At 24.8% G+C, this 22968-nt stretch overlaps 2 long non-coding RNA genes across 2 annotated transcripts in view; both read right to left on the bottom strand.

The window, feature by feature from the left end:
- Window positions 1–4557: 4557 nt before the first annotated feature.
- Window positions 4558–7222, bottom strand: LOC111631575. Its single transcript, XR_002757725.1, has 3 exons — window positions 7154–7222; window positions 6550–6705; window positions 4558–4586 (listed from the first exon to the last, which is right to left on the bottom strand). It is a non-coding gene; the product is annotated as an uncharacterized LOC111631575 (long non-coding RNA).
- Window positions 7223–9854: 2632 nt separating this feature from the next.
- LOC111631574 overlaps window positions 9855–22968 on the bottom strand; it is a 48561-nt gene continuing 35447 nt past the window's right edge. Inside the window, exons 4-7 of the long non-coding RNA XR_002757724.1 lie at window positions 13681–13761; window positions 10179–10251; window positions 10064–10107; window positions 9855–9924 (exon numbers count right to left, since the gene is read on the bottom strand). This is a non-coding gene — a long non-coding RNA (uncharacterized LOC111631574). The remainder of the gene's footprint in view (window positions 9925–10063; window positions 10108–10178; window positions 10252–13680; window positions 13762–22968) is intronic.

The following is a 22968-nucleotide window of genomic DNA, read 5'->3' as shown; positions in this document are numbered from 1 at the left end:
ATTGTTTGGGGGCATTGTTTCCTCATCCTGTTTACTATTGTGACCAATTGCGAAATATACTGTATATGACCAAATTAAGCTGTTGAAATGATTTAGTGTAGTGTTTTACAACCTTTTTCTAATAGTGGAACCCCAACTTGATCATTTTTTCTTGCGGCACCCCTATTTTTTTACATATATTTTAATATGTATATAGTCAGTTTAAATTGTATATAGTAGACGCATTTTTCAACAAAATGATTACAAATGTATTAAATAATTTATAATTCTAATTACATATGACTATACAATGACTTTTAATAATACAAGTAAGTAGCGTTATGACACTGCTCATCACTGTATGTCATGGCACCCCCTGAAGTGTCATTACGACACTTTTTCCTTTATGACCTTTATTTATTATTTTCGTAGACTTTTTTACTTCCTCAATATTATAATTTTAAAAGAATATTTATCTGAAAACATTAAACGTGCGAACTGTAATCTACTAATCTAATTTGAACAGAATCAAGTCAATATAATATATTTGAATTTTTATTTTATTTTCTTCCTTAACGTTTTTCCTCCGTATGATACTAGAAAGGGGCTTTGTGCCACAGTATCTTTTATTATTTATATGTATTAATAAATGTATATTTATTCCTTTTTTTTTAAACTCGCGGTAGTCTACATTGACTTACTTATTATAAAAATGCGATTAATCTATGATATAATTTTCAAGATTTTGTCAGCTTTTGTTAATGATGTGAAAAATAATTCATTAATAAATAAAAAAAAAAAACATAATAAAACATAGTTATGATTTCAAAGAGCGATTACCGCAACGAAAGAAATTTCTTACATCTGCAGTTACCCTATTAATATGAGGTCAAAGTAATGCTTGATCAAAGAATTAGAAATTTGAAAAGGAAAATTTTTCCTTAATTTCTTCATTTTACTTTTATAAATAGAAAGTAGAATTTCAGATAAAAAAATGTATTTTTAAAGCATTTAAGCTTATTAAATCTATCCTTATTTAATATATAAAATTGTTATTTATAAATTTCGACAAGATAAATTTTTCATAACAGAAAAGTTTGTATTAATAATTTTACTACATCAAATAATTGTTTAACCATAAATAATTTCCCTCAATTGTTCTTTAAAGGAAGTGTATACACAATGTAATTTTTTTTTAATTTTTATTAAGAAGAAAAGGAAAGTTTATTGTTAATAAATGCATAATTGATTACATTAATATCTTAATTCAAAATTTTTTTTTCTCCCTTAATTTAAAAATTTACAACTTATTGTGTTTCTCCTCTAAGGAATTCAATCATCCTTAACTAATATATGCTTCTAGCTATTATGTACTGTACTTTTTAGCTTTTACACCAGTGAGCCATTAACACGGTTTTGTATCCTCGCGAGGTTGACACTAGATCGTGGGATTTGACTTGATAATAATCTAGGCAATAGAAATGAGCTCTATTTTTTCTGATATTTTTCAATATTAATTTATTATTTTTACAGTTTTTAAAGATTATTAATGATTTATGTTATTTCCTTTCTAATATATTATCTCAGTAATTTTCAGATTTCCGAATTTTTTTCCTATAAACTTAAACTTTAAAGAAATCAAAGATGTTCTGTTTTTCTTTTGTTTTGTTTTTTTTTTTTAATATGCGTCCTCGTTAAAGATTTGTATACATTTATTATGTAACTATAAGACTAGGATAGTTTAATTAGTGATGTCGGACTGCCTGGAAGAATGACCAAAATTTTACTGACACATATTTGTTTTTAACGGAAACAATCTGGTACAAACTTGGACTAACAGGATATTATAGTAGAGAATTGATAAGATATTTGATTTAGGTTTTATGGTATTTAAATGACTAAATCCCTAACAATTTAGACCTGATATAAAGTGTGAAATGAATAATTTCCTATATAAATAAACGGAAATATAGAATGAGTAAGAGCATTACAAAGGTCATGTAAACATTTATGTGCTTCCTAACCACGCCTATATAACGTGCAATACTTGTCATGATACATTGTAATAAGCATAATAAAGATAACTTAATATTTAAAAAATTTTTAGTTTCTTTTATACTGAAGAATGCATTTTCAATTTCCATTTGATTTGAATTATTTAAGAACTGATTAATTCATTTTCTATTAAGAAAAAAAAAACTATAATTATTAATAAAATAAAATGAAATATGAACTATTTATATAAAAATTTTGTAATAAATTAATAAAAATGATTGTTATGAGAAAAAAAGATTCTACATTTTATACATAGTTTTGAATGTAAGAGACTACAGGATATAAATTTGTAATAATTATTTAGTAATTTTTCCGAAATCCTATTCTGTGGTTCAATTTATTGATACTTAATGAGGGGGGGAAAAAAGTCAAATCAAATCAAACTTAAATCAGAGCCAAAGGTGGCATGTGATTGTAGGTACTGAAAAGGGCGATGTCCTGTAATTATATCGAAGCAGGAAACTTCTTCCCGAGGCGGAATCATACAATGACATAACCATTCAGTCTCAATAACTTGATTAATGATCACGTGATTTTCGTTGTATAAACAGGAAAAGAATTGTTCCAATATTTGAAAAAAAAACTTGAAAAGAAGTACGTCAATTAGTTGTTCGTTTTAATAAGTTTTTAGTGAAGTGCACTTCTTCTATTTTATAAATAGTAGAATATAAGAAATGCACATCCATATACACTAACATCAATCACGGTTGAGTGAAGATTTCACATAAATTATAATTCAGAAATGTTCAGTTATGAAAATTACAAATTTATTCTATGAATTTAAACTTTAACTTAAAAATTAATAAATTAATTTTAAGTTAAAATTATTATATATTTTTTATAAACTTCTATTAATCAATTTAAAACTTCCTCGATCATTGTTTAATGTATATTTCTACTCATAAAATAATCGTAAATTCTTTTAAAAAATCTTTTTATCCTTTCCTAAGAAATAACATAAAAATTTTAAAACTTTTCATTTTCCTAAAAGACTTTCCTTCCTTAAATTATTCATTCAAACATCTTTACTCTGAACTCAAATTGAACGTCATTTATTATATCGTTTATTTATGTACACGAGGTTATTCCTTTTTAAAGTCGACAATATACACTCGAATGTCTATTGAATTTATGCTTATCAGATAAACTACTAATCCAGCTTTTTTTTTCCTTCCTTTTTAATTGTAACTAGTGGAATTACTTTTATCTAGTTCAAGAGAAAAATTATCTGATATAGGTCTTAATTATTATAAAGTAATCTCGTTCAAACTCCAATATCATATGTAACAAAAGCAATTCATACAAATTCCAATTGAGAGTAAACTTACATTTAATTAGAAAGTTTGTTTTCTAAGAAAGGTTTTTAATAATAATTTAAAAAAATGGCCAAAGTAAATTTTAAATCATGTCACTCATACAAAGAAAGACATTTGTTCATTCATATCCATTCAATTTTTTCGTAATAAGATAATTTTATTTTCTTTAATTCAACATAAAAATTTACTTATAAATATTTATTGGTATTCACTTTCTAATTTATTACTTTAGTTATAAAATGTAAATAATTTTATTACTATTATTTTTTTTATTGATTAATCTCTACAAATTTTAATAAATGCAGTTGTATAAACATGAAAAATATATTTTTAGTATTTTTATTTTTTTTATTTTTTACTATTACAATGGAATATCGAATTTATGTTTTACAACTTTTCATTTTCTCTCAATATACGCCCAATAGTATGTGTCATTTTAGTTACACTCATTCCAAAAGAAATATTTCATGACAAACATCGATAAACACCGATGTTTTCACTTTTTACGCAAGAAAAGTTTAAATTTTTAAAATTTTTTTGTCATCAGTTTGAATTTAAGACAATTTTTATGTAAGAGATTTTATCTTCTCTAGTACAGTACACATGGAATCTAATATAGTAACTACTATATTAGGTTTCGTATATGTACTAGAGAAGATAAAATCGCAAAGATAATAAATATGAGGTGAGAAAATGTAAGATTTATGAGACAAAACAGTCCTAAAGCCTCCAAAAGCATTACACTTTAACGCACGAGTTTACAGTAAACTTATCAATATACTTTTAATGCAGTGATCAATTATTGTTAATTATTGAACAGATGTGTAAATTATTCAAATCAGTACAAAAGTAACTGTTTCAGATTTTATATCAGTTTTTACTGAAAATTCTAAATTGATTATAATCGTTTATTTATTGTATACAGTATACTCACAAGAGTTATCGTAAATTCAAGTTTAGTAAGTGATGTTACAATAGATATTTAATCTTCCTTCCTGGGGTAGCCCTAGGATTTGTGAGGCCCTAAGAAAAATTTATTTTTGAAGCAAATTAAAAGGACGATGGAGATAGATTTATTTAGGTCTACAATAATACGAGCATTTTTAATATAGAAACAAACTGTAAAACACACAATAAAGTAATAAAAATGTTTACAATAAATTTATAAATAATTAGAATATTCAATGTATGTATTGTACTGTACCTTTACAGACATTCATCTACGGAAATTCTCATCTGTTTTCAGAAACAATGAGTTCATCAATTACAAGGAAAGTCCAGTTCTGCAGTATTTCAATGAACAAGATCGAAAGTGAAGAATGTCTTTCTTGGCACATTATTATTTGGCATAGTTCTTGATCAATTTTAACTTTAATCGTTGTTCTCATAATGAAATCGATCAGAACGAGTGAAGGACGTAAAACATGATAAATTATGGAAAAGAGGATCAGATTAGATTGATGGGAAAGGCAAAGCAAAGCATGTTAAGTGAAGCTTTTCGGGGGGACTTTCTGTGGAAAACTTGTCCCTGTTTAGGTATTAATACGTGAAAAAAACCCGAAAAACTCTCCGCGGTCATCCCGATTGTCGGGCCTGAACCCGCGTCGCACTATCCATGTTCAATGACTTCATCCACTTGGCTTCTGGCAGGGACGAGAATGATCGGATTCGAATTTGGATATTCACCAATGATCAGTTAGTATTTTAAGAATGTTTAAAATTCTGTTTCATTAAATAAACATTCATGTGATCTTTTTAATGAATGTTGTAGGTTACACTCATTGACCAAAAAACGTTACGCGCCCACATAGCTGTATGCTGAATTTTGTAGTAATGGGATAATTCTATGTCTCATACAAGAATTTAAATTATTATACTTTGATCTGATTGCACATCAGGTAACACAACTACAGGTATTTAAAATTGTTACTCAGTATCTCATGAAAAGACCCAGGTTTACTGTATTTAAAATTTTCAGTTGTTTGGAGGTTTTCAAACACCAGTCATGTCTGCAGGAGTCATAGTCATTACGCACAGCTAACGGAATTTGACAAAACTTGCAACATTTGATAGTCGTTTCACCGGATCAATCCTATGGGCAAAAGTAACAATTGCCTAGTGCCCCCACCAATAAGGGTTCCAACCAATCTTTTATAAGAAAATATTTCCCCAAAAAATCCCCCTTAAAAAAATGTCTGAAGTCAACATTGTACTGTACATGAGGTCCTCTAATTCAAATTTGCTTGGACCCCATGCGCACTACTGAATTACTCGTCATCTGGGCCATTCTGATCTGACTGTGACTAGATATTAGAGGCAGTGGATGCGTGAGATACATACACAACTGGCTAGTGCTGGACATTCAAATAGACAACCAGGAAAAATGATCGTCTGATCGTGACACAAGAACGAACAGCTTCAATGGCGTATTTTTCTACCATCCGAAGATTGGTTCAAGCCTCGCTACAGAACCCCGTCTTTTCCCATACCATTAGAAGGCGGTTAACTGTAATGAATTTGAATTGCATTCAGCCATTTTCCGATATTTGCCATGAGTTGTTTGTTTCTATTGATGTTGATGATGTTGGCGTGATAATGGCGATTGTTACGTGTCTGTCGTTAGCACCTGATCATTGTCTGTTTTATTTTCAGTAGTGCCGTTTCAGAAACGCACGGACTAATGCGAATTGGCAGAGTATCATCTTTAGCAACAAATCCTGGTTATGTTTGTGAACGTACGATCACTGTTAGAGTGTGGAAGACTACTGTTAAGCACTTCAATTGTCCGTGAAGCACGTTTCTCCCACTGCTAGTGAGTTTGGTCTGGGAAGTAGACCAGACCAATGCTGATCTCGTATGATAGTCTGTTATCCCTAGTAGTGTACGAAGAACATTGATAGTACAGCGGTACGTTCAAGAAAGCCCGTGCCCTCGTATGTCAGGGCTGCAAACAGCCATTTTCCGGAAAGATAATGATGGAAAAAGGAAACGTTAAAATAAAGTTTAAACGATGTGGGTTTTGCACATTTTCGACGCCTTAACAACTTTTTACTAACACTACTTGCATTCGATAATTCTCCAATAGACACAGATTGACAATAATTAAAATTTCAAATTATAATTTTAGGTTAATCAGCCAGTTGTAGGTTATGTTTAAATGCTTTCAAAATAATAAAAACAGTAATATGAAAATAGTTACCTAGACGTAATTTAATGTAATAAAGTATAAATAAAAGCAACGAAGGTATTCATCTTTTTTCTGTGCGCTTTCTTGTTGAAGTTGTATAAATCCATGTATTCCACACGCAGAGTATATTATGATTATCCCAATGTCATGATTTTGGCTTCGTAATTTCTATAAGTTATTAGTAGTTAATAGCTTCACGAATATCTTCAGATACTATTGATTCTTATTCGATATAAATCTTATTTACGATTAATATTCAAACAAAATTAAATAAATAAATAAAATGAATCCGTATAATTAAATCATTAGATATAAGATTAATATACTTTGTATAATTTTATATTTTAAAAATATTCGGACAGAGAGATATCTCGAATACTACAATGTGTATGTTCCAAATATGTTTATAAGAAATGTTATTATATTTATTTAAACGTATTAACAGATTCCCATTATAAAAAGAATCGAATTACGAATAAATTCATTTTTAATATAAATCAACATCGTTTATATTAGATCACACCAAATTTTGTACCAGATTTGGTTATGAAACTGAAAAAATAATGCTATTATATAAAAGTCTCTCAACAATTTCTTACCAGTCTCATTTTCTTACCAGTTAGTTGTGATAACACTATTGATTTAACTCAACTACATTCTCTTTTACTTTCGGTCAATACTATTGATTATTGTTCCAATTCTTTCAATTTATCTAAAATTAAAATCTTCTTAATCTTTTATAAAATAATTTATTTTATTTTATTTACAATTAAGAAATGTCCTAGAACAACAGATTTCCTCCCCACACCCAAACAATGTACACAAAAAATTAAAAACAAAGAAAAAAATAATAAAATAAACGATTACTAAAATTTATGAATTATAAAACATATATTTATAAGAATTTTTATATATTTTTTAAATTTATTTTTTCATTAGAATAGAATATTTTATTTTTATTCATTTACAAAAGATAAAAAATACTTTTTTTTATTAATTAATTTATTACTTAAGCATATACAATTTATATGGGAAAAATGAAAAGATAATAATGCTTATAGAACGTAATTTAAATAAGGAATTTTTAATTGTCATTTGCAAATTAAAACATAATTAAGAATTATATTCAACTTATAAAATAAAGTAATTAATGTTATTTAATTTTTTTTAAATTTTAATATAAAGCGCATTATTTTAAGTTATTTTAAACGTTTCATTTATTCTCTATTAATAAACTCATTGTTCATTTGTCAAAAAGAAGTATTCTCTGTGAATGCTTTAATAAAGCATCAAGTAACTTTCAGAATAAAGCCTCTATATTTAGTCAGCAATTTTGTTTTTGCATTTAAAGAATAAAGTTTTTTTTTTTATTATTGCAGAAATTTAAACTATTCAGTTAATACTTAACATTATTTAAAATAGTGATATTACATATTCAAAATTACTATATTACAACATATATAAAAATATGGGTTAAATATATCATTATAACAATATGTATATAGAAGTTTACATACTTAATACTTACTATCAATATGTTTCACAGTAAAGTATATACTATGTTAACCTTTAGTTTTGCGATAAAATATAGGGCCTATGTTTATAGGTAAACGTCTTCTGAGATGTACAAATTATTTCTTATGTTTTATAAATGCCGAATATTTAAGAGAAAATTTAAATATGAATTATTAAAATAAGTGTCAAAATAGTCGATAGCTTTGCTAGAATGTTTAATTGAATTGACTTATTTAACCACCTAAAAGGGTTTTTGGACTAATTAACAATTTGTTTATTAGTCCAAAAACACCTTTTAAGTGGTTAAATAATTATGAATAAATTGTTTAACTATATTTGAAGTAAGATAAAGAATAAATTAAAAATGCATACACTAACAAGTAAGTTTAACTCTTTACGAATCATTCCATGTAAGTATTTTAGAGATGGATTTATCCATTAAAATAATTTATGTTTATTTAAGTACAACTATTGTATAATTACATAAAAATAAAAAGATATTCAACTTATTTCCTTTATTTCAAAAGAAATAGAAAGGCATTTTTGCATCTATCTATAAATACCTGTACTACAGATAATTCGAATCTGAGTAGTGATCTATTTAACTATCCAGGCAAATTTTGAGAAATAATCTAATTTGCAAGTAACAGTTTCATTTAAAATATTTAAAAATTGGAGAAAGTTTTACAATATTCTGACCAAGTTCCAGTTGAGATGAAAAGTAGAAATGGATGGACGACCATCGAGATTTTTAATCTAGGGCACTGTTACAAATTTTGAAACTTTTAAAAAGATCTTTTTCATTGTTGACCACTTTTTATATCAAGCGAAACGTTTCTATTATTCTACTAGATTTACAAAATGAATATTTTTATCATTTATTTTGCAAACAACTATTTTCTGATGTTATCTTTTTTTTCTGAAACAAGAGGATTCAAAATTTAAATTTGGCTTGTCCTAAACCAGATCCTGAAGTAAAATTATATATTACCAAGGAATATAATTATTTCGAAACCAAAAAAAAAAAAATCTCTCTAACAATAACTGTTTGAGGTTTTAGCTTTTGTTGTAAACAAATTTAAAACAGCAATACTGTATTAGCTAGAAATTCATTAATTTAAAATAATCAATCTTGAAAACTATAGTTCTAAATTTAGATTCATTGAANCTATTTTTGAACATCGCCAGACCCGCAATGTGAGCGTCCAGTAAAACATTAGGAATGAACATACGATTCGAATTTGGAATGGGATTCGAAAGCGGATTTTTGCAGCTATAGACTACATTACAGTGTTAAAATCTTCCTAAATAAAATTTAAAATCATTTGATCCATATCGTAATTTTCTTAACGTAACTTAACATTTATTCGGAGATTAGATTTCAGTGCTAAAGCCGATTTAAATCTAATCTTAATGAGTCATAGAATGCTGTTGCACAATTTAATTTAAATAATTGAACGAAAGTTAATTAGATTGCGTGCATTATGATAAAATAATAATAATAAAAAATATATTTTGGAAAGCCTAAACTAAATAATGACTATTGTTTGTTTAGATTTTTAAATTAATCTAAATTATTAAAAATACAGTAGTAACATTTCTCAATTTTTTAAAGTACGAGTTAGTTAAAATAACTGAATTTTAAATCAGTAACAAGATATAAAATATTTAGGTTTAAGAAATTACATCTGATTTTGTAATCATAATATGAATCACTTGGATTAACAAAATAATATAAATATTTTATTATTATGAGTATTAAATAAATAAATTAGTTTTAAGAAATGTATTGATGTTCATTACTGGTTTAGATGAATAAACTACTGTATACTTGAATCGTGTTTCAACTTGTTATTTTCGTTTTTCATTGTCCTAATTTTAAAAAAATACTTTTGTAAATATAATGAAAGTTCTCACATTCCATTTCACGCAATGTTTTAATCGATAACATCAGTTGACCAATTTAATTAAGGAAAATTAATAACTTCATTTTTAAAAAAAACTCACTCACGAGAACGTCAGTAAAAAAATCCTTTGATTCTTTTCTTCACTTCCCTATAATTTTGAAATTATTAAAATAAAACTAAATTGAGAGTAAAATATTTAAATTCAAACAGGTAATTTACCGTTAACTTCCGTTTATTACTTAGGGAGAATGGCCTGAATTCATTGTTCTTCATTTTCATTGTGGTCGATCTGCTAAATAATTAGTTGAGCTATTATATACAGTATTATGACCACAATACTACCCTACTTATAAAGTGTTTTTTTAATAACTTAGCTCTATTATTATTGTAATTTGTCTTAAATAATGTTCAGACAGATAATAATTAAATTTGTTTTAAAAAATTGCATATAAAAATATTTTTAATAAAGCAGATGTTCAATATAGGAATATGAATATAAATTAATAAAGGAAGTGAAAAATTAATTAAATTAGATTTCTATGTCACGAATAAAAGTTATTAATTAGATTCTTACATAAATTCCAAAATGTAGAAGTTTAACTGAGTAGTATTTTGTAAACTTCTAATCATAAAATATTTACTGTATTTAAGAATATATTAATTCTTTAGAATATTGCGTATAAATAAATACTATATATTATACATTTAACAACAACGAAATCTTTATAAACAATTTAAAGTCTTTAACGGTTTAGGTGTGATAGCGATGCGAAGTTTCACTTTAGTTCTTACTTTCAACACACTAGAAATTTTATTAATGATACACCACAGGATAAAAGTGAACCATTGGAAGATACTTAAAAAGAAAAAGTGAATAAACCATCCGAAACGTATGCACAGTCGGTGTCCATTTGTTGTAATACCCAATTGGCCATCCGTGGACGATGGATCTCATTCCAAAATTATAAACAATCGTGTAAAATATGTTTCCAGGGAGAACAACTACTAGTGCATGGCCACGTCCCAATTTCTGTTCAGTCGAAAATTTAATCTGATTTAACATTACGTCATTTACTTAAAAAGAAGTTTCGGCTTTTTTTTTCTTTGTAAAATTCAAATTTTTGTGTTAGAGTAGTTCTTCACTAGGTGCTGCAGGGTGTGGGACAAACACCTCATCAGACAAGCTTTTTTCTCCATGTTATTAGATTTTAATCCAAGATTTATGTACGTCAAAGAATTCAGGTCGTAAACTATCAGTTTTATTGATAAAATGAAAAACAGTAGCCACACCTTATTACACTTAATTTTCTTATAAAATTGCACAAAATGGGAAGTGAAAATATTTTTTTTTTCAATCATTACATCGAATTTCATAATGCATTTGGATAATCTCTAAATTGTTCAGGTTTTAATCATGACATAAAAATTTATCATTGTTTAATACATTTGATTTAATGCAGCATATTTAAATTCAAATCTACAATTATGAGTTATAACAATGTTTGAATATAAGTTTATCAGTTTATCTGTTAAAAATTAATTAATTTATTTAAAAGTTTGAATTTTTTTCAAAAACACTGGAAGAAATATTTTGAAATGTCTTAATGTCTATTAATCTTCTCAATTATGGTATGGATCCCGTATTATATCATATTAGGTTAACCATTGATTAAATCAATTATAAAAACATTACATAAAAAGGAAAACAAATTTAAAAATAAAAAATTTAAGGAAATTATCAATTTAATTTTCAGATTCATTCAGGCATTCATGTACGATATTACAAAATGCTGGTCGTGTTTCTGACATTTATAATTATACAAGAGAGAGAAAAGTTTGATTAAAACAGAAACTTTTTATATTATATATTCTCTCATTTTATCTAAATGAAAATACAAAAACTAATGCAATGCAAAATTAAATTGAATAGTGTTTAAATCCGTACATATATAATTAAAATTTAATATAAAATTCACTTTAGAATTTAGAATTACTTTAAAAATTATTGGGGCTATAATACCTAAAATATTTTCTGTAAACAGATAACAGTTACATCCACAGATGCATTATTAAATTCAAATACTGTATATTTGTATTCTCCAAAACTATAAATTATTATTATTCTCTTCTTGTTGTTAGCAACAAACTTAAATTATTTAAGACTTCAAAACATAATAAGATATCATAATGACTACAGAAATAAAAATAATTAAATTAATGCTTAATGAAATTGATGAAATAGAGCAAGAAGTGAGTGATAAAAACAATTATTTCATACATGTTTGAAAATTAGTAAATTATATGGAGTTAACTAACGTAACAAACAGGTTGAATTATATATTTAAACAATAAACACTCGGAGCTATGATTACATATTACCTACAGCAACTATTAAATTATAATTTCAACCTTTATTTATTTATTTATTTAAGAACTAGCCGTTTCTAAAGAAAGATATTTATTTATTTTTATCAATAACTGAATCAATACTTATCAAGTATAACTAACAGAAGGTAGTATGACTTCTTGAAGTTTTAACCGTTTAAATTTTAAAAAATAATAATAATTTCTTTAACAATAACTAAAATAAAATTTTTAACTTTATTTTTGAAACTGTATTTTTCATATGAATAATTCTAATGTAAATATATTAACTTATATATTATATATATTACAAAAAAAGGCATCATTGTTATAATTTTATTTCAACTTGAAGATTTATGTCAATGACATTATATAACGCAGTGTATAAATTATTTTCTGTTTTTTTTCTTTTAATTAAAATCATTCTAAAGCAAAAGTTAAATCTTCCTTAAGTTTTTACTTTCTTCCTTATAAATTGGAACAGCGAAATATTTATTTACATCTGGTAAATTTTCACGGATTACTTTAATATTAAGAATTTGGTTTTTCCCATTTTCCCAATAATTTAAATGAATCCATTCATTTAAAATATTGTTTTAGTAATTTATATTTAATTTATCCCATTTTCTGTACGTCATTGTAACTCACTGCAAATCATAATTTTGAAATGAATATACAGTATTAATATTTTAAATCTCAAAGTTAAAATATTTAACTACAAAAGTATACAAGTTAATTTAGTTAAATTAGATAAACGTTATATTTAGATATTTATATCTATTTATATTTGGATATCTCATATTTGGATGTTATATCTCTTATAAAGCATATATTTCCAATATAAACAATTATAAAACTTAAGCTTATGTACTGTACAGTACTGTACATGATACTGACAATTTAAAAATTACATATTGAACTAAAGATTTCTCATTAAAGTATATCAAATAATACCAAGCAAGGTCTTGACAAATACATGTGCAATTGATGTGCAATTGAAATCATTAACAAAAACAAGCAACAACAAAACTGTTAAAATTTCCTTTTTAGATTGAAAATATTCCTTCGCAGAGGTGTCTACCCTGCGAAGGAATATTTTCAGTGCGAGAGCCCCTGAAGCGCTGGACCCATTGGGTTTAGCGCTCCAGGGACTCTCGCATAATCATAATCTTGTTATATCGTGATTAAATTATTTAATAAATTCGAATTTGTCACCATCAATTACTATATTATACTATTACAGCGAATAATTTCTCTAGATGCATTATAAATAACGATATTTTAGTTAATTAAAACGAGCCTAATTAATCGTTAATCATGATTAATTAGGCTCGGGTTGCCGAAGAGACTAGCCTACCATTTTGAGAACCCGGGACCGCATCAGGACGAACAACTCCAAGAATTTTTCGTAGTAATTTGTCCCGGATACGTCAAGCTACTATGGAAAAAAAAAGACCCTCTTAGGGCCCATTAAATCTTATATTTTATGATAACGTACTTAAAATTATTAATAATCAAAATAAATATTTTATTTATTTCTAAAAACACCTCTGAATTTTAAAAAATTTCTAGTTTAGAGCAATATTTAACCATGCGAAAAAGTCTTCTACAACTAATGTGATATTCTGAATGCTCATGTTATCAGTAGATATAATAAAAATGATTAAAAGATAATTATTTTGAATGGTTGTCATAAATATGTAATATAAACCACTCGTTTAAGATTTACAGAAGATTTATCATCTTACACAATCTTTACATAAAATGATGAATCTCGAATAATTAAGTATTCAAAATAACCTTATACAATATATTTTTATATTGTATGGAGGTATTATTTACTCATTTTATACCGAATTATATTTTCATCTGACTATTATATTTCTTAGTATTTTTGTAATATTTTATATACATCTGTTTATAGATTATTATTGGAAACATTTGTGATATTTTATTTGGATTATTAACTGAAACATTAACTGAAAAAAAGACCTTTAAAATGTTTTATGTAGTTTCATGCTACTAAATTTATTAATTTAGAAAGTTATTGATTTTTTTTTCAATCAGTGGATAAAGATTTATACTTGGATTTGTACTTCCTCGTGAAAATGATTTTTTCCCTTTTTAACTGTTTACAAATCAAAAAGCGGAAAAAATGTTTTCTATTTTTACATATCAAATTTAATGATTTCTTTTTTTTTTTCTTCTGTAAATTCGGAAAAGTTATCTAGAGATTCATCTAGAATTTTTTTCCTATAATTCGAATCATCTTGTATGAGGAATTTAGATTGTTGAGCATTAACCTCTTCTTTCTAATGTTTTCTTAAAAAATTTTCCTTTGTTTAACATAACATCACTAACATTTTTTATAGAAAAATTTCCTTTTACTGTTTCATTAAATTTTTAATGTAGAAAGCGGTTTTCTTAGCATTTAAATTCTTTTAGTTTACTGTCCTATTTAGTTTCATCTCAAATGAAAATGGAAATTTTATATAAGAAGCTTTAAATTATGTAAATTAATTAAATTTTATACCAGTGCCAGATTAAAGAAATTTTTGTGCTTTAAGCAAACATTTTGGTCCGCAATTTCCAGAAAAGATTTCTAATTTTGTTTATTCCATTTACTGAATCGTTTTGGAAAAGTTAAAAATATGCTATATACAAAACATTAAATTTAATTTATTTATAAGTGAATTTATAAATCGATTTATAAATTGTCAGGTCCGAACTCTTGTCTAGTTTCTCTATATTTAAGTCCAGACTTTCATACTTATAAAATGCATTAATATAATTAGATTTTTTTTTTTAAATACATATTTTTCAAGCTTAAGAACATTTCAAAATAATAATAATTCTATTTTTAATTAGAGAAAAGAATTTTTAAAATCAGTTATAATGATAGATTCAAAATTTTATCTTTAAAAAAAATTTTTTATTTTTAAATTTCTTTATAAAGATTATAAAATAAAATTATTAATTACGACTTTATCTATTGATATGTGATACGATATCCTAAATTTTTAGACATAAATTTTAACTATAAAAAACGTTTTTTCCGAATTTTCCTACTTTAGAAGTTCCGCTCTGAAAATCGAATAACAAAAGGAAATCTACAGAAATCTTAATAAACAATATCAAATAAATACCAAAATAGTATTTTAAAAAAAAAGTTTAAAAAACTGATAATTACTTTTAGCACAAAAAAAATTTTTTTTAAATTATTTAATGGTTTTAATTTTTTATATATAAAAAATATAAATGTTCATTTATCATAAAGATGTTCTTTAAAATTAATCCATTCTTAATACTACTTTATATATATATATATATATATAATATACAATATTACTTATAATATTCTTAATTTTATATTTTTATATCTACCAATTGCTTGGTGTAATTTAGCCACAATAAAAGGCACTTGTGCTATTAAGTCCTACTACTATAACTTTAATTTTATAATAAATACCAATTAAAATTAGAATATTTAAATTATTTAATTAAAATTATTTAAAAAATCAAATATTTTATATATTATCTTAAAAGATTAATAACTTAGTTTATTCTCATTCAGTTTGAGATCAATTATAATTTAATTGGAACTTTTTTAAACAAAGCTATCGTGTCCATTGTAGATAGATGATAAGAAATGATTATGAATTATATTCTTATCGTAACTTTTTATATAAAAAAACTTACAGTGAACAAAGGATTTAGATTTATATTTAACTCGTTATAAAGCTCAATCAAATATTTCATTCCCCATTTAAAATTCATGTTAGCAGTTTAGAGTCAGATCTTCGTTGTAATGATTATTATTAGAACAAGGATAAGTCGTGGATTATCATAACTATGCTAGAATAACTATAAACTTTTCTAATGAATTTATCGTGCTCGAGTAAAAATATATAAATCTATACGAGTATATTATAAGAAAGAAATAAAATACTTTCATGGACAGTAAAATTTATGTTGTTTTTGAATCAAATGAAAGAAATAAATAAAGTTGTAACTTAAATAATTAAAGGATTTTTCCTGTTACTACCAATTTGATTGTCAGTTTTTAATGTCAAACTAATATTTAACACGAATTCCCGTCGAAGATGCCATATAATATCTATAGAAATTTTGAGCAGAGATCATGCAGATGTACAATATAAATAGTTAATTGTATTCTTTATCTTTTTCCTGACACATTTACGTCATATTCAAACACGCTAAGATAATTTTGTCGCAGCCCAAGGGTATTTTGCGTCCTGATTGTGCATTATGGAGCAGATGTTACGGCTAAATACTTTTTCTTTCTGATTGATCTGTTTGTGGTTTTTATATTTTCTTAGGTTATTCACCCGCTTATAACTTAAAGCTTAATATAGCTTATACTTTATTTCTAGTATTTAAACGATAAGCATGATTATAATTGATAATAAATGGTTATCGTTACTTAATGAGACAAAATTAGATTTCAATATAAAGGAATATTATAGTTCTTTTACCAAAATAATCGGAAAGTTTTTATTTTATTTTAGAGATGCTACAACGATTTAAATATCTGTAAATATTTGCCATTTTTCAAAATATTGAAACGAAATTTGAGCTAATTATTTCTTTAAAATTAGATTTGATCGTTATAATTTAAAATACACGAATTTTTTTTTTAATTAGGCCTACTGTATTTTAATACTGTAATGAATACTGTATACAAATGGACATAATGCAGTTGTAAAATATGTCTATTCGTAAAATGTTTTATACTTTCATGGAAATTCTGTAAAATATTTAATATTTACAGATATTTTTGTAGGCCTACATTATTTCGTTATTAAAATTATTTCAACTTCGAAACTCTATTAAACATAATTATTTTAAGATTTTTCTAACGAAATTTTAAACAAGTTTTTAAATTTGTTAATATTTTACAAATGAAATTTATAAAATAACTTATTTTACTGTTTACATATAAATGAATTTAGTAAAATGAATTACTTATTTAAAATAAATAAACTTCGAATTAGCTATTAATTTAAAAGTTGCAATATTTTTCCATTGTTCCCTGATGTCGAATAATTAATACTGTATAATTAATTAGAGACGTATTTCAATTTAAAAATTTTTTTGTACAATAAAATTTAATAAATTTATTCTCTTATAAAAACACAAATTCTTTGAAAGAATTGTTCAATTTTTTCCAAATTTCTTTTCTTCATGAAAAGTTTCTTAATATAAAAATAAAATTTTCAGTTTGCGAGTGAACTTTTTCAAAAACTTAAGTTTTGAAATGAATTAAGATTTAGAATGCTAAATCGTTTACACTAATTTTAAAAAAAATGTAATTTATTTAAATTTCTAATACTCTTATAATATGATTATATATATTTCTGATCAGAGAGATCTAAACATGAAAGAAATACTAAAAATCTTTATTGATCCAAATAAAAAAAATCATATATACGTATATATATTAAATTTCCAACGTAAATTAGAAAAAATAAAATATTTTATTATATAGATAAATATTGCTCCTTATTTAACTAAATTTAAACCAAAAAATAATCATTAATATAATTATAATAGTGTATCTATTTAACAACATTGTAGTAATCAAGTAATTAAATAAATTTGCACCAATTTTCATCCTAATATATTTGAGTTAACGATGTGCTAGTTCAAACAAATTTCAATCGCTGGCTCAAATTCTAATCATGTGCGAACTAGCACTTACACATGATTAGAATTTTTTCAATTTTCTAAAATACTTCATTCAATTTTTATGGAATTTCAGAATTCTTTTAAAAAAAAAAACAGTTAATTTTTTAATTCTATTTTACTCGTGAATAACTATGTAAACACAAATAGATAAATAATAAAAAAATTATAAGGAAAATAAATTATGAAAAAGCATGTTTAAAACTTCAATTGGGTGTATTTTTATTTTTTTCTTTTCAAATTTGGGTGTTTCTTTTTGAGAGGGTGTTAAAGCGTCGAAGTTTCTCACGGTTTTCTTTTCATATTAATTTGTTCTATTTTTATAAAAATTTCGGTTATTTTACGCTGCACAAATACGGAACGCTTTATCTTGTTTTTGTGTTCACATCCAAGGTTTTTTTTTTTAATGCTGAAAACCCTTGTTTTAATAATTTTGAAAATGAATTCATAAGTGATGAACTAGTTTCTAACTTATTAAAATTGTTTTAAGGAGAATTTGATGGAAAAGTGCGATAATAAACAACAAAAGAGCAATAGGGTGTTCAAGTATTAAACAGGAAGAGATTTTATTTTTAAAATGGAACAATGAATAGAAATTAAATAAATTACAGTGAGAAAGTTCGTTTAACTGTGAATGATAATAACAATTTTATTTTTATAAATACATCTTCAAAAATAATCTCTCTCGTAATGTGATCTAAAGGCGTTAAACTTTGGAATTTAATTACTTATTACAATTTGCAATATAATATTCTTTTAGTTGAAAACATAAGTTATGAAACTATTCTCTTATAATTACAATTAATTAATATGGACTGTTTTATGAATTCGTTTTGAAAGGTATTATTATTAATAAATTATAATAAGTTTATGCTATTTATATTTGAAATTTCCTGATTGTCGTTCAATTTATAAGTTAAATAAGGTTTTAATTATGTTTCTTTTCTCATTATGTATTATTAACTTATAAAGTAAGATTATATTTTCATTATACAAATTGTAAAAATGTATTTTAAAATTATTAAAAAGCGAAAGTCTTCCTTTCGTTCCATGTGGAGAGAATATTTAAGAGAATAAAATTAATATTAAACAATAAAAATTTTCTTTGTGAATTAGACTGTTGGAATAATATATATATTTTACAAATAAATTATATTTACAACAACGTTTCAACAGATAATTTCTTCATCGACGTTATTTAAAGCAATTATTTCAAAGCATCACTTTCGGAGTTACGTCCCTAATGTGTTCTTATCAGGCGATATATTGAATGATTTTTAATTTATCGCATTAAATTTATGATTTTTTTCATTGATTATTCTCCTTTAGCGTTTATGATTAATCATTTACGATATAAATGGCATTTTTGAAAAATCATAAATTATAGCGATAAATTTAAAAAAAAATCATTCAATGTATGATATATTAAATAACGTCAATGAAGAAAGTATTTGTTAAAGCTTTGTTGTAAATATTATAAACGTTGTAATTAATATATTATTTTTTGAAATTTTACTTAATTTATGTGGAAGAGAATCTTTTCTAGTATTTTCCCCAATAAACATAAAAGTTAACTATTCAAAATTAATGGAAAAAGAGACATTTTTATGATTCCAATTTAAGATAAGTGGGCATTCTTCTTGTGATTAGGAAAAAAAAAACATGCTATTATATTTTCTTTGATCGTTCAATAATGGATTTATACATTTGTATATGTTATACGTTGATCTCTCATTTTTTTACTATATGAACTCATTTTATTTTTAATTTTTCAGTGATATTTACTGATATAATATAATTTATACAATGTGAAAATTTTTGATAAACTTATATTAAAGTTTAACATCAAATAAGAAAATTGTACGTTCTACTTTATATTCAGCTAAAAATAAATTTACGTTTGAAATTACAGTTTTCATACAAGCTTACATAAAATTACATAGTCGCTACGTACTTAGTTTCTATGTATAGGATGTTTTAAATAAATTGACCCAGTCTTTATCATTCTTATACGTAGTAACGTTTTATTTCAACATGTTTTTATAATAATATATTAAATTTATTTTTATTGATGTACTTTTTATAACTTTAAAATATTATAATCGATATTTTATTTTCTAGATTAAATAGATAATGAGAAAAATTTTCCATTGAAAAAAAATGTTTTTCGATGTTTTCTTATTGTTTATTAAATCTAAAAATAATAATAAAATATTCGAAAATAATTTTTATGTTGATTTTACGGTTTCTTTTTGAAAAATCACTTGTATTATGACTGCACTCGTGTGTAAACATTCGTTGGTTGAATGCCTCACGAATATAGCCACAATGCAAATAGTTTATGACAATAAGACTCGTAAAATCAACATATAAAATAGTCTTCGACCATTTCGTTGTCGATTTTATAATAAACGGATGGACAATTTTTTTATTGAATTATCTTTTTTAGATGAAGATAAAAATTCATACTTCTCTAGCAAGTTATGAGCTTCAAAAAAATGCATTAATTAGACAACTTTTAAAATTAGTTTTAAAAATGTATATCAATAATGCAAATGTTGTAAATAATTTAATTCGATATTTAAAATCTTCATTCAAACTATTGAAAATCGTATCATACTCGAACGAGATAAAATTTAAACTACTATATCATATATGCAGACAATGTAAATTCATGTTGATAATCTGGAATTTTATAATGAAAATCTGATTGACATATAAAATTTCTCAATTACAATAAATTAAAACGTTATTTTCTACAATTTTGTTTAAATTCATTGAAAAATTATCTTCGAAAATCCATAATAGGCGTACATTTTCCAAACATTTTGTAATTATGTGTATATTTCACGTACAGTACAGTACATTTATAAGTAATTTTTGTGGCTGTGGTTATCGTAATATACTCTGTAAATAAAATCTATACTTGTTAATTTGAAATAATCACGAAAATAATAGAAATTAATAGAAAATTGTATTATTATTATTATAGTTGTATAGTAGTATATTATTAAGTCTGTGTGTACAGTATTTAGTTTATTTTACGGTTATATTGCAACTATATTATTCGTATTTTCGGTTATATCGGACCCTATTCCTGGCCCATTGTGAGTTCGTCAAGGCCCTATTAGGCCTGGACGAACTCACAATGGGCTTGAAAAAAGGCCCTCTTTGTGACTACAGGACAGAAACAGTAAAAAAACTGGGCTTTGCTTTCATATAGGGCTCATCTTATTGTTCATTGCTAATATTTTTAATATATATCTGTATATACATATAATGTACAAAAAACTGGACGGAAACTTCAGAAGTGCTTAAAAATAATTTTTGACATATGAAATAAACAGGAAAGTGCAGTATTTTTTACTTACAAGATCAGAGAAAAATAGCAATGTGGACAATTTTAATTTTGTCCACTATAAACAAATTTGGTCGCAAAAAAAAAAATTAAAAATTAAAAGAAAAAACTTTGACTAATATGACCGAGAGATTAAGAACAAACTTCTGGCCCAAAATATTGCAAAAAAAAGCATTGATTTTCAGGCCAAATCATGAAAATCCGGATAGGATTCAAAACTGGATTCCTCATTAAGATTAAAAAATACTCTCCTTACCTCACGGCCATCCGGCCGACAGTTAACAATTTTAATCAAAAACTAAACTTTCCTTATTTTTATAGAGTAAACTTTAAAGACTTTCACTTGGCATAAATATATATATATTTTTTAAAATCAGAATAATAAAAGAAACATAATGTTTCGAAATAAAAGTTCTTAAAATTATTTCCGTATTCAGTTTATACCATTAAAAACTATAGCGCAAACATCATTTGGATACTTTACACTTTAAAGAAAATGATAAACGGAAAAAGGAAAACTTTTAATTAAGTTTATGGTTCTTCGAACTCAACTACAACTAAGAATACAGAAAATGGCTTTTCAAAATTATCAATTATTCGAGCGTGTCCGATAATCAATATTTTGCTTCAAATAAATAATGGTTTATTTGTCTTTCATGTTTTCGTGAAAGGGAAAAATACAAGATTTTTTTTAATGCTTCCATTGTTTGTGTTCATCTTAATTAGATTCTAAATAGAGCATAATTTGATTTAATCATTAAACCCATTCANTTTAATTGAATTGATTACAATTTCATTAATGTACAGAAACAATTGAATAATGTTTTGAATTAAGTAGGTTTATAAAATAATAACTTACTTATAAAAATTTTTTATTTATAAATTTAGAAACGTTGGGATTCGTTAGTTATGCCTAATACGAAAGTTTATAAATCTCATAAAAGATTTTTCAGACTATATATTATTATTATTATTTAAACATAATTTCGTTTTTAACGTATTGTCTAGTTGGGATTCAAAAATGAAAGAATATTAGGTATTATTATTTACTAAAATAATCACATCTTTGGAACAATATGTTTCAGGCCATTTATTAAAAATGAAAGTTTGAGAATTCACCTGAGTAAAGTGGGTCAATGTTATAATTATATCTTAGGTTTTAGTTATTTATTAATTTAAATTAATTGATAAATCATTTAAAATTCTATTCATTTTGTAGAGTATTAGTTGAGTATTAGAGTATATCCCCGAAGGAAAGGTGAAGTCTACTCTAAATAGATGCTAAGTAGGTCCTCTTGCTGAAAATCTTTTGGAATAACATGCTGTTAAATGTTCAATTTGTTTTATTAAATGAGTACATAAATATTAATAGGAATTGCAGCGATAGAATTATATAAGTAATCAAATATATAAAAATTTCAAACAATAACACAACACTCCTAACTTTAGGTCCAATGATATAAATGTCTTGTTATTATAATATATTACATTCATATTTCTTGCTCAATACAAGATGATAAGTAAGTATTCTGTCTTTATCAGAATACTTATTTTATAATTAAATTCTTATATTTTAATTAT

This window comes from Centruroides sculpturatus, unplaced genomic scaffold, assembly GCF_000671375.1.
Source record: "Centruroides sculpturatus isolate CEXI.00-Female unplaced genomic scaffold, Cexi_2.0 scaffold694, whole genome shotgun sequence".
Classification (NCBI taxonomy): Eukaryota; Metazoa; Arthropoda; class Arachnida; order Scorpiones; family Buthidae; genus Centruroides; species Centruroides sculpturatus.
This window is presented reverse-complemented; position numbering and strand designations above follow the sequence as displayed.